At 37.3% G+C, this 14,173-nt stretch overlaps 1 long non-coding RNA gene across 2 annotated transcripts; it reads right to left on the bottom strand.

Moving 5' to 3' along the window:
• Nucleotides 1-889: 889 nt before the first annotated feature.
• On the bottom strand, nt 890-13,556 carry LOC136483767 (uncharacterized). Of its 2 annotated transcripts, XR_010765627.1 has the most exons (7): nt 13,299-13,556; nt 13,042-13,151; nt 12,106-12,955; nt 11,921-12,001; nt 1,513-1,620; nt 1,260-1,419; nt 890-1,149 (listed from the first exon to the last, which is right to left on the bottom strand). It is a non-coding gene; the product is annotated as an uncharacterized lncRNA (long non-coding RNA). The 2 variants fall into 2 exon arrangements; XR_010765628.1 differs by having other exon boundaries at nt 11,921-12,955.
• Between the last annotated feature and the right edge of the window lie 617 nt (nt 13,557-14,173).

Below are 14,173 nucleotides of genomic sequence, written 5' to 3' on the forward strand. Positions count from 1 at the left end.
TTTGTTGTCTTCATAAATGGAATGAATGCCTCCAAAAATAGCTCCTCATTTTTTGAGACTACAATATTTTTTACCTGCCTTTGTAAATAATAATAGTTGTCTCCTAAAATAATTTTTGTAGTAGTGACCCTCCATCTAATGAATTCTCTCATCAAGAAATTTGGCTCAATTTCAGGAAGCACTTGAGGTCTGGCCTCAACCATGGTTTTAATGTTTCCACACCAATATAATTCCTATCACTATCACTTTAATGAAAATATATTGGCACAGTTGAAGCTTTAGGGTGTGCTAAAATAATGAGTTGGATCCCAATCCTCGTAACTTAGTAAATATTTGAGTAAAGAGGCCTAAGAAGAAGATATAAACACTACTACAACACAGGGATATAGTAATACCAACTTATGTTACTATAGGCTGGAAAAAGTGTTACTAGCTCTCTTAGTAACACATTTTTTTTTGTGTTCCAATTAGCCATGTTACTATAGACTGATCTATTGTAACACGGAATATGTGTTCTTTTATATATAGAAAAGTGTTACTACATTGTAACACATTTATATATCTATTGGAACATTTGTCTAGTGTTACAGTGATTCTCTGTTGTAACACTTTTTTAGCTATAGTAACACTTCCATAATGTGATGAAGTACATAGTTTGTAACACATATCTATTGTAAGATTGTCTAGTGTTACAATGATTTTCTTTTGTAATATTTTTTTAGTGTTATAGTAACACTTCCACATTGTAGTAGAGTATATAGCGTGGAATGGAGTAACCCATGTTTTACCTATTGTAACACATTCAACTTTTTAAATAAAATATTTATATTACCCTTACATGTGGGCTACACATTGCAGAATCACACAATTATGACACATTATAGAATCTCATGGGCAGCAAATTTCAATAATCATAGCAAGATCCACAAATTATTTCAAGATTTCAACGTAATACTTGTTCAAATCAAGTGACAGTATAGGTACATAACGATGTGGCTCTAGCTTGAAAGCAACTACATATAGTTTTGAAGAGTACAAGCCCATACTACTAGAAATGAAAGTGTGATATCTAGTGTTCTTAAATTCCATTGCTTCTTCATCCATTTTTGCACACATCAATATAAGAATTCAGCCATTAATCATTTCAACCTGCAAAGTGAAAGTTATAACATTAAATATTATTCTATCTATGTTAGTTGATGTAAACTTAAAAGCTAGTACGAACATAGAAATGTCAAAGTCCGAACAATTGTTACCACCTTTGGCAAGGGCATCACCAATGTTATTGTACCCAGGATGATTGATATCCACTTTGTAGAATTGATTTTGTCTCAACTCCACCAAAACATGTTTTTGGATTAGTGCTCAAAAGACCTTATTTGGATATTTGGTAGTCATGAGTACCACTGTGGACCGAACCTATATTAATTTGACATATCACTTAGCGACCAGCAAACATTATTTGTTTATCAAGATAATGTAGTAAAGATAAGTGATATTTTGTTCACCTACCTTCATTGGAGGAGGTTGCTCATGCTTTGGACTCTTGTGGCATGTAGTCTCGTCATGAGCTACCTCTTATTGTGCAATGGTAGTCTCTCCAAGCACTCCATGATGATCCTTACATATAAAACAATATAAAACAAACATTTTACTATAATAAATATGAAAATATGGTTCTTACATTTTGTACCTTTATTATTCTACCTCTATAGAATTCCTTGGTGTAACACCCCAAAATTTGCCACTTTTGAAAATAGAGTTAAAATAATTTATTTGTGAATTATTGTGCACATGAAAATATACGAAAATAAAAAATTTCATTAATTTAAAATTTATCATAAGGTAGAAACGTGTTTGTTGCACTCAAGTCAGTCGCACCTCGTGTTTCTATGTGCAAAATGTGTGTTTTTTATACGTTTAGGAGACGAATATCTATCTCTAGGATTTTCCAGCTTCTTTCTGGAATTTAATTCCTACCTCCTTCACCTTAATCTTTATGTTCCAAGTTCCCAACAATATTTTTATGAGCTCCAAATACTTTATTTGGGTTCATCATGTTCCAAATTGTCTCTGAGAATTTTCCCCAAATTTTCAGAGGTCTCGGAGTATTTTTCGTGGCTTAAATATTAATTCTGGACTTTTCTAGAATTATTTTATCCATAAAATTAATTAATTTCGGAAATAATAAATCTCTCATTTTTCCCAACGCTCAAAGCCCATGTGCAATAATCCTAATAAATCCTAAAGGCCCATGCATTTATTTACTAATGGGTTTTAATGATTATTTAGGCCTATTAGTTAATGTGGAGGGGGTAACATCAATTAATACCATATCGCTAGTTGACGTGGATGTGGGGAGTTTTTCTTCCTATATATATCAACCAACCCCTTGGGCAAAGCACACCAAAACTACCGTATGGGGAGCCCTTATTTGTTTGCTTTAGTGATGGATGAGGTCACAAGGGACATACAAGGGGACATCCCTTGATGTATGCTTTTCGCGGACGATGTAGTGCTAGTTGATAAAAGCTGGACAGAAGTGAATCAGAAACTGGAGTTATGGCGGGAGACTTTGGAGTCCAAAGGTTTTAGACTTAGTAGAACTAAAACTGAGTATATGAGATGTGACTTCGGCACTACTACTCGGGAGGAGGAAGATGTTAGTTTGGAAGGTCAAGTAGTGCCTAGGAAGGATACCTTTCGATATTTAGGATCAATGCTACAGAGGGACGGGGATATTGATGAAGATGTTAGCCATAGAATCAAAGCAGGGTGGATAAAGTGGCGGCAAGCGTCTGGTGTCCTATGTGACAAAAGGGTACCACAGAAGCTAAAAGGCAAGTTTTATAGGACGGCGATTAGACCTGCTATGTTGTATGGTGCAGAATGTTGGCCTACGAAAAGACGACATATTCAACAGCTAAGTGTCGCGGAAATGCGTATGTTGCGTTGGATTTGCGGTCATACAAGAAGGGATCGAGTTTGGAACGATGATATACGTGAGAGATTAGGGGTAGCGCCAATTGAAGAAAAGCTTGTCCAACACCGGTTGAGATGGTTTGGACATGTGCAACGGAGACCTCCAGATACACCGGTGCGTAGTGGAATCCTAAGTCAGGATAGTAACGTGAAGAGAGGCAGAGGAAGACCGAAGTTGACTTGGGTAGAGGCAATAAAAGGAGACTTGAAAGGATGGAATATACCCAAAGACTTAGCCTTAGATAGGAGTGCTTGGAAGACAGCTATTCACGTGCCTTAACCTTGATTGCTTCTGTTGGGTTTCAACTCTAGCCTACCCCAACTTGTTTGGGACTTAAAGGCTTTGTTGTTGTTGTTGTCGTCGTCCTCTTCCCTCGTCGTCGTCGCCGCCGCAAGCCACTACCATCACAAGGTACCTCTCTTCGTTCTCTACATCTTAGCATCATTGTTTGTATCAATCAACCACCGTATGACTATTTCCCCTTCGTTTTCTTTTTTCGGCTGTGTGCCACATAAGCCCCTTCTGCTAGCCATATATATATCAGGTTGAGCCATCCAATCTAAGATCTATGGCCCAGATTAAAACATACCCCTTTGTTGTTCTTTTTGCTAAAGAGCCCGTGTATATTTTGGCAAATTAACCCGCAGTCCATGACGTATTCCTACAATACGTTGTCTTCTTTCGAAAAGCGTAGTTTTTCGATTTAGATCCAAAATACGTTTTCACTTATTTACAGATTTGCCACTGATTTTACTGATTTTGTTTTACCCATAACTTCTCCATTTTAACTCCGATTTGACCCGTTCAACTTGCGTTAGGTTCATAATTTCATAATCTACATGTTAATACTACTGTTAAGTAGGTTTTCAACTTTTAAAATTCATGGCTAGATTTAATCTATTATTTTATTAAAGGAAATCTTGTTTATTTCATATCTTCTGCGTTTTAATTCCGTTTTAGTCCATTCAAGTTGTGTTAGATTCATAGCAACAAGATCTACGCGTTAGTAACGATGTTTATCATGTCACTAATACTGAAATTTCATGGTTTAAATCATATCTTAAATAACAATTATGCAACTGTGTTTTGTAAATAAAATATGATTTGTTTTACTTTAGTTTTATAATTTGAATCTAAATTTGACTTAATTCCATATATTGTATCTATAAAATATCTTATATATGTTATTATATAATTAAAACACAAGAAGCTAATAGTTTTATGAGCAGATCTTCTAGTAGATGTATCTTTTTCACCATAGCTCTTATTAGAGTCCTTTTTGCGTCTGTGTGTTCGTAGCGAGACATAGATTCGTTTTACAAACTTTTCATCTTGATTTTATGTTTGGTGTATTATTCTAATTTAGATCTATTGTTTGCTTCGTGTATGATTGTATGGATGTTTGTGTGGTGCTTTATGATTACGTCTAGTCGGTGAGATATACGTGATGATCAAGAAGAAGAAGAAGATGAACGTTAAAGAATAATGCTTACCGAAGGATCGGTGTTTAAGATAAGTATAGCATGGGACCATCCTTGTTGTCCTATTCATCTTTAATCACTTAATCCATACTGCATGTGTCTACCTTGACTACCACTAAGGATTTCCTAATACTTTGTTACCTTGTACCTTGATACCTATGGGGCATTACATTAGGTAGTATGATGCTAGTGCTCAACTACAACCATGATCTTGTAACTTGACTAATGGAATATGCAATAAACATTAAAAGATGCTTTTTAGCAACATGGAACAAGGGGGCCAGAGCATTGGGTTATTTTATGGTGCTCTAGATTCCTCTCCCTAAGGACTTATCTATAAGTGATCATTCAGGAATTACAGTACAGCTATGAGGGCTATATGGCTCTAGCTTTTGCTTAGTATGAGGATATTTTCTAGCTTGTTAGAGGTTACCTTTATGGCACAAGAGGGGTGTGTTCCGGGTTGGATATAGTGCGGCCTCTATCCGTGAGTGTATAGGTTGCGCGTCATTGTGCCTGTCGGAAGGGGAGCCCTACATTCGTAGGCCATAGAAACCTAGCGGCCCTAACTTGTTAGACAAACCTTTGAAAGGCTTCATAGTGAACCCTGCCGACCTTCTTTGGTAGTGGGTCAAGAGGTTGGCCTCCTTAGACGAAAGGGTAAATCACAACTCACAGTGAAAGTGTACAACCTCTGCACAGTGTAAAACGGGTATATCAGTCGTGCTCATGGTCACGAGCGGCCTTGAACCCTTACGGAATAGAGGATGGACATAGATGATACTGATGATGAAGATGCTCACTAATGATTACTGTTTATGCTATTCATTATTCATGTTTACCTGATCATGTGTTTATGGGCTTGTGGATAAACTTGTTGCCACCCAATTGCTAAAAGATGACTCATTAAAAGCTAATCGCAGTTAACCAGTGTCAGCCTTTTGAGCCTCATGAACCCCATGTTATATTTGTTGAGTATGACATGTACTTACGCTTTCTTATTTTTAATTATTTAGATAAAAATCTCGGATGGGTACCAGATTGCAAGAGGTTTGGAGGAATTAGGCTTGTGATCAACCAGTCAGTTTGTCCCTGTGGATTGGTGTCTTCGCCTAAAGATTGGAGTTGTCTTTCCACTGTCTATACTCTAAGGTTATATTCTTTATACTAATACGCTATGTATTTAAGCATTGTCTTTTGATATTACCCTTGTTTGTAGCTATATGTGAGATTTGACTTCCTGGGTTCACATATGGTGTGTATCTGATTTTGTTCCTAAAAATCGGGTGCTACAAAGTGGTATCAGAGCAATACTGACTATAGGACATGAGCCTAGTAGAAACTGGTCGTTCTAAGGTTTATAAGTTGCTACAAAAACCCTTGCTCTATGAACCTTGATATTTTTTTTCTCTACTATATCTCTACCCTTGCTATTCATCTCTACCTTGGTGCTTATTTTGAAGTCTTTGTTCTCATCTTCACTCCTTGATTTGATATGCTTTTAGAACTGTCCATCATCATCTTCTTGCATAATCTAAAGATGGGTCTTAGGATTGTTACCCTTAGTATAATGAGGACGATAGTATCACAAGTTGAGTCAATGATTGAGTGTGCACCTTTATTGCTTTGTTGAACTGTCATTATGCTTATGATTGTTTTGGATTTTTGTAATGATTGCAATGATCTTATTGGGTGTCCCCATAATTTCATTTAGTTTATAGGCCTAAGGCATAAGGATCAATGAAATAAATAGTTGGGCTATGGTTTTCTTTTGTTCTCCCTATCATGTCCTTTTAGAGCAGTCTGCACTCTTCGGCTTATATCTAATAATCCTGGATGACCCAAAATCATGAGAAAATTTTGGACAATAGTAGACTTCAATATCTTTCTTTGAGCGCAAGAATCAGCCTGATAGCTATTTTGGTTACGGAGATACAAAAATCCCAAGGCAATGCATCTGTGCTGTTTGGAATCTAGAGTAGTCTCTGTTGTGTACTATTTTCGACCAAGAAAACTAAGGAATTTGGAAAAGTGTTCTATAAGGAAGTTGTGGAGAATTTTATAAGATTTCCAATGGTATAAGATACAACTTCATTGGATTAACAAAATGGAAGTTACAGCTGTTTTACTGCGCTGCTGTTTTTCATCTCGCGAGGAATTTCAGGTTTTTTGTTCTTGCCCATACACAGGAGTATCATTGGGATGACAGAACATCTTGATATTAGTTAACTCATCTAGAAGGAGGTGCAAGATATACTTTGGTGCCCCCTAGTTTATCTTCTCTTAAGGGGGTAGCCAAGTTGAAGAATTTACAAGATGAAGTATCTTACATTTTAGTTTACGCAGCGGAAGCGTGGTGGTACTCAAAGATGTAAAAGAAGTTTAGAGTCTCAATGAGGTTTGATTAAAGGTTCAAGGGAGGTTTAACCAAGATCATCAAGATTTTGATAGAGCTACCGAAGAAGTTTTCAAGTTAGTTTGGATCAAGAGACCCCAGCTAAGTGTTTGAAGGAATCCAAGAAGAGGTTGGAGTAAAACATAAGTATTAGCTTTGCCAGAACCAGACAAGAGCTTCATATCTACAATGATGCACCTTGGTAGGGTGTGGAATGTGCCCTTATACGAGAGGAAAAGAAGTGGCTTATTCATTAAGTCAACTAAGGAAGCGTGAGTTAAACTACCCAACATGCATCTGGAGTTACCCGTCAGGGAGCATGGAAGTAATATCTTTTTGGAAGTAAAAGTGTCATCTAGGAGGATGACAGAAAACTATAGGACATCCTCACTAAGTTGGTCTTGAGCTTGTGATATCCTCGTTGGAATAAAATTGATTATGACTTGGAAAAATGCTATCACTTGGAGAAGCAAAAGTCATGGCCGATGCCCTTAGCAACGGAGAGTCATGCTAAGAAGGTTCGGGTGACACCGAGGATTAAGAATTGTATTCCAAGTTTGAGCAAATTGACCGAAATCATTAATGTTTTAAAGATTGGTAGTAGAATTTCCTTCTAACTAAGAGAATCATCAGGCTCTGTTGGAAGATAAGTATTTTAAGGAAGAAAATTGGTATTATATGCCTAGTGATTGGAGTTACCTGAGAATTGTTCAAGGTACCTGTCATAATCTTGGAGTTAGTTTGACAAGTTACTTGGAGTAAGATTTACATGTATGCAAAGTAAAGTGGATTCTTATCAAGACGATGGAACTACACGATGAAGTAAAGAAGAATCTAGAGACGAAGTAGACCTATCTCCTAGTCGACATCGTTCGAATCTCGAGGACGAGATTCATCCTAAGGGGGTAGAATTGTAACACCCCAAAATTTGCCACTTTTGAAAATACAGTTAAAATAATTTATTTGTGAATTATTGTGCATATGAAAATATAGGAAAATAAAAATTTTCATTAATTTAAAATTTATCATAAGGTAGAAACATGTTTGTTGCATTCATGCCAGTCGCACCTCGTGTTTCTATGTGCAAAATGTGTCTTTTTATACGTTTAGGAGACGAATATCTATCTCTAGAAATTTTCCAGCTTCTTTCTGGAATTTAATTCCTACCTCCTTCACCTTAATCTTTATGTTCCAAGTTCCCAACAATATTTTTATGAGCTCCAAATACTTTATTTGGGTTCATCATGTTCCAAATTGTCTCTGAGAATTTTCCTCAAATTTTCGGAGGTCTCGGAGTATTTTTCGTGGCTTAAATATTAATTCTAGACTTTTCTAGAATTATTTTATCCATAAAATTAATTAATTCCAAAAATAATAAATCTCTCATTTTTCCCAACGCTCAAAGCCCATGTGTAATAATCCTAATAAATCCTAAAGGCCCATGCATTTATTTACTAATGGGCTTTAATGATTATTTAGGCCTACTAGTTAATGTGGAGGGGGTAACATCAATTAGTACCATATCGCTAGTTGACGTGGATGTGGGGAGTTTTTCTTCCTATATATATCAACCAACCCCTTGGGCAAAGCACACCAAAACTACCGTATGGGGAGCCCCTAGTTTGAAAAATCCCTCGTGTAGTAAATTATATTTTTCTCCTCTTCCCTCGCCGTCGTCGTCGCCGCCGCAAGCCACTACCATCACAAGGTACCTCTCTTCGTTCTCTACATCTTAGCATCATTGTTTGTATCAATCAACCACCGTATGACTATTTCCCCTTCGTTTTCTTTTTTCGGCTGTGTGCCACATAAGCCCCTTCTGCTAGCCATATATACATCAGGTTGAGCCGTCCAATCTAAGATCTATGGCCCAGATTAAAACATACCGTTTCGCTGTTCTTTTTGCTAAAGAGCCCATGTATATTTTGGCAAATTAACCCATAGTCCATGACGTATTCCCGCAATACGTTTTCTTCTTTCGGAAAGCGTAGTTTTTTCGGTTTAGATCCAAAATACGTTTTCACTTATTTACATATTTGCCACTGATTTTGTTTTAGCCATAACTTCTCTGTTTTAACTCCGATTTGACCCATTCCACTTGCGTTAGGTTCGTAATTTCATAATCTATATGTTAATACTACTGTTAAGTAGGTTTTCAACTTTTAAAATTCGTGGCTAGATTTAATCTATTATTTTATTAAAGGAAATCTTGTTTATTTCATATCTTCTGCGTTTTAATTCCGTTTTAGTCCATTCAAGTTGCGTTAGATTCATAGCAACAAGATCTACGCGTTAGTAACGATGTTTATCATGTCACTAATACTGAAATTTCATGGTTTAAATCATATCTTAAATAACAATTATGCAACTGGGTTTTGTAAATAAAATATGATTTGTTTTACTTTAGTTTTATAATTTGAATCTAAATTTGACTTAATTCCATATATTGTATCTATAAAATATCTTATATATGTTATTATATAATTAAAACACATGAAGCTAATAGTTTTATGAGCAGATCTTCTGCTTGATGTGTCTTTTTCACCATTGCTCCGATTAGAGTCCTTTTCACGTCTGTGTTCGTAGTGAGACGTAGATTCGTTTTACAAACTTTTCATCTTGATTTTATGTTTGGTGTATTGTTCTAATTTAGATCTATTGTTTGCTTCGTGTATGATTGTATGGATGTTTATGTGGTGCTTTATGATTACGTCCAGTCGGTGACATATACGTGGTGATCAAGAAGAAGAAGAACGTTGAAGAATAATGCTTACCGAAGGATCGGTGTTTAAGGCAAGTATAGCTTGGGACCATCCTTATTGTCCTATTCATCTTTAATCACGTAATCCATACTGCATGTGTCTACCTTGATTACCACTAAGGATTTCCTAGTACTTTGTTACCTTGTACCTTGATACCTATGGGGCATTGCATTAGGTAGTATGATGCTAGTGCTCAACTACAACCATGATCTTGTAACTTAACTAATGAAATATGCAATAAAAATTAAAAGATGCTTTTTAGCAACATGAAACAAGGGGGCCAGAGCATTGGGCTATTTTATGGTGCTCTAAATTCCTCTCCCTAAGGACTTATCGATAAGTGATCATCTAGGACTTACAGTACAGCTGTGAGAGCCATATGACTCTGGCTTTAGCTTAGTATGAGGACCTTTTCTAGATTGTTAAAGGTTATCTTTATGGCGCAAGAGGGATGTGTTCCAGGTTGGATATAGTGCGGCCTCTGTCGTTCAGTGTATAGGCTGCGCATCATTGTGCCTATCGGAAAGGGAGCCCTACATTCACAGGCCACAAAAACCTAGCGGCCCTAACTTGTTAGACGAACCTTTGAAAGGCTTCATAGTGAACCCTGCCGACCTTCCTTGGTAGTGGGTCAAGAGGTTGGCCACCTCGGGCGAAAGGGTAAATCACGACTTATAGTGAAAGTGTACAACCTCTACAGAGTGTAAAACTATTATATCAGCCATGCTTATGGTCATGAGCGGCCTTAGAACCCTTACGGAATAGAGGATGGATACAGATGATACTGATGATGAATATGCTCACTAATGATTACCGTTTATGCTATTCATTATTTATGTTTACCTGATCAAGTGTTTATGGGCTTGTGGATAAACTTGTTGCCACCCAATTACTAAAAGATGACTCATTAAAAGCTAATTGTAGTTAACCAGTGTCAGCCTTTTGAGCCTCATGAACCCCGTGTTATATTTGTTGAGTACGATATGTACTTACGCTTTCTTTATTTTTAATTATTTGAATAAAAATCCTGAATGGGTACCAGATTGCTAGAGTTTGGAGGAATTAGGCTTGTGATCAACCAGTCAGTTGTCCCTGTGGATTTGGTGTCTTCGTCTGAAGATTGGAGTTATCTTTCCGCTGTCTATACTCTAAGGTTATATTCTTTATACTAATACGCTATGTATTTAAGCATTGTCTTTTGATATTACCCCTATTTGTAGCTATATGTGAGATTTGACTTCCTAGGTTCACATATGGTGTGTATCTGGTTTTGTTCCTAAAACCGGGTGCTACACATGGGCAAGAATTATATTGAAAGGAAGAGAAATGGTAATTGCAATTATACAGTGTTATAATGTTATTTATCTTTAATAAATTGACATTATAATTCTAATATATCATATTCAATGGTTCAATGAAAGGATGTACCGCTATTTGTCTAGAATCATTAGCAGAGCATTATGGGGACATTGTTTCTACTTCTAGAATTAGTAATTCCTTATCATTAGTGTCACCTTAGCATTAGTTCCAATATAAATTCTTGTAAATCATAATCACTAGGCAAATTTATTTATGGTAAGTTTGCAGAATTATTTATGGTCAGTTTGCAATTATACAGTGTTATAATGTTATTTATCTTTAATAAATTGACATTATAAGTCTAATATATCATATTCAATGGTTCAATGAAAGGATGTACCGCTATTTGTCTAGAATCATTAGCAGAGCATTATGAGGATATTTTTTCTACTTCTAGAATTAGTAATTCCTTGTTATTAGTGTCACCTTAACATTAGTTCCAATACAAATTCTTGTAAATCATAATCACTAGGCAAATTTATTTATGGTCAGTTTGCAGAATTATTTATGGTCAGTTTGCAATTATACAGTGTTATAATGTTATTTATCTTTAATAAATTGACATTGTAAGTCTAATATATCATATTCAATGGTTCAATGAAAAGATGTACCGCTATTTGTCTAGAATCATTAGCTGAGCATTATGGAGATATTGTTTCTACTTCTAGAATTAGTAATTCTTTGTCATTAGTGCCACCTTAGCATTAGTTCCAATACAAATTCTAGTAAATCATAATCAATAGGCAAATTTAATCAATTCACAAATAAGCCTGCTAATAAGAGGTCTAATTAAACATGTGAAAATAATTATCAAGCTCACTAGTCCAAAGCTAATGATCGCATGAAAAGTTCAAAGACTATTGCAACACTATATATAGCTCACATAGACATTTCACAGGAATTATGGGTGAGATGATGTACAGGCTTGAGGAATTAATACCTGTGCACTACATGAGATTCTCCATTAATCAGTTACAGCAGTTGTGATAGATGAGAAAGCATGCACTCTGAATTGCAGCAGCTGTTGTTGATGACCAAGCCACAGAGAGAATAGACACTTGATGATGCTATTGATGAAAAAAATCACCGTTAAAGATCTGAAAACCAGAGAAGAAAACTTCTAACCAATCAAAGAAAAATTATCGAGCTGGACAGCCTGCACCAAGCTGCAGAAATAAACGAGCAGTACTCCTGCTGAAGAAGTGAACTGCAGAACAAAAATAGCTAAGCTGCTCTTATAGAACTGAAACTCTGAAGAAATAAAATAGTTGATTTTCTGCTATTGCCGAGATGACCTGTTTTGTTCACTGAAGCCAACAGAAGACAGGAAAGTGAGAATTACAGCAGCAAATGGAAATTTGATTCAATGAAAAACGGCATGGTGTCCAAGGTTTATTTGCAAGCTGCTAAAGTCCAACTGAATCTCTAAAAATCAATTCAGTCGAGCTGTTGCTTCTTGGCAGCTGTACAGATGAATAGAATACCACAAGGTATTCTAGCCGCTGGAAGCACAATGGAGAAGCGTGATATGGAGCAAGCTGCTGAAGCTTGAAATGAACATAAGGACTGCAAAAACTAAATTGTAGCAAGGTTAACCAAATTTTCTTAAAGCCATATCAAATCAAGATCGCTAGAGTTGAGATTTAAACCATAGGTTTGCTGCATCATGGTTTCCTATAAATCATGCTTAAACAACATAAAACGACATTTAACAATCAATCTATTTTTCAAAAGCATAAAAAATAGTAGAGTAAACATGCACATGATCACTCGTGTGTTACAGAAACAAAAAATCAGTAGTCAGTATGAATTTTAGCAGGATCCCACTAAGTCAACTAGGTTTACAAGAACATGATGAATTCAAACAATAAGATTTCATACAGCACCATGAACCCCTTCCCTTGTAAGAGCATTGAGATAAGCTACAAGTGTAGAAACAAGCACACTTGTCTTCATCCCTCCAAGAATTTCACCACTGAAACAAAACTCGATCAAGAGAATGAACTAATGCCTTACTTTTCTAATGTGAGAGAAAAGCTGGGTACTTGGCATGAATTTCACCTTTGGATCTCCGCTGCCAGCCGCGCTAGTGCCCCATCCCGCGCCGCCACCCGCCCGCCTCGGTGCCGCATCCCGCATTGCCGCCGCATCCTGCGCCGTAGAGATCCGCCCTGCATCGATGTGGAAGAGGCCTCATCAATCGAGCCTGGCGGAGAGCACGGATGGAAACGCGTACCAACAGCCTAGCTATGACTGTCGCGGTGGAGGAACTGCATCCAGCCCGTAGTGTACGGACGGGGGACCTGAGCGCGACCTACCGCAGGAGGAGGGTGATCCGCTCCCCATGGATGCCAGTGCGTGGATCCGCTGTGGCGCGTTCCATAGGAGGGAAGGAGGAGGATGCGGGCGACGGGCGGTGGCCGGACGCCGGAGGGCGTCGGGGTTGCTCTTCCCGTGAGCCCCGATGGAGGGGTCTGAAGGGGCGGCGGCTAATGGGGATTAGGGAGAGAAAGCACAAGAGACGTGAGGCTTTAGGGATTTTTGGGCGAGGAGCGAGTGCGCGGACTAAAATCGCTTGAGATTGGGATTTTTTTTCAAAAAAAAAGCATGAGCACGGGACTTAGCCAATTTTTGGCTCGTGGCTGTGGTTCGGTGTAGTTGTGATAGATAGAGCGTGGGATATTAGAAGTTAGCCAAATTTTAGCTCACGGCAAACTATAAGCATGATCCATTTATTGTAGATATATACTCCATATGTATTGGAGTTTTAATAATTTTTTAACTTTACTACTTGCTCTATTCCAAATTAAAAGACATTTTGCGAACCGAGCGTAGCTCAGCTGGTTGGATTCTTACGTGTGTGTGCGTGTGTTCACATGGTGATTTGAGCTCGTGTATGTGAGCGTCTGCGTCTGTAGTTGGGTCTCGAAAAACAAGATTTTGGCTTTTCTAGAAAGATAACTTTGGTTATGCACTCCAATGCTCCACGTGTTGCCGGAACTACGTGTGACTTGTACGAATCCGCATGTCCCTTCGCTGATTCATTGGACGCCGGCCATCAAGGTGGATCGAAGATGAAGTTAGGGTTCTGAGGAGCGCGTGGCCACAAGATTTTTATATTTAAACATTTATTCCATGGTAATCCAACAAATAATTACAATAATAACTAAAATTTGGATAGACCATTATGCAA

The sequence above is a fragment of the Miscanthus floridulus genome, chromosome 1, assembly GCF_019320115.1.
Source record: "Miscanthus floridulus cultivar M001 chromosome 1, ASM1932011v1, whole genome shotgun sequence".
Lineage (NCBI taxonomy): Eukaryota > Viridiplantae > Streptophyta > Magnoliopsida > Poales > Poaceae > Miscanthus > Miscanthus floridulus.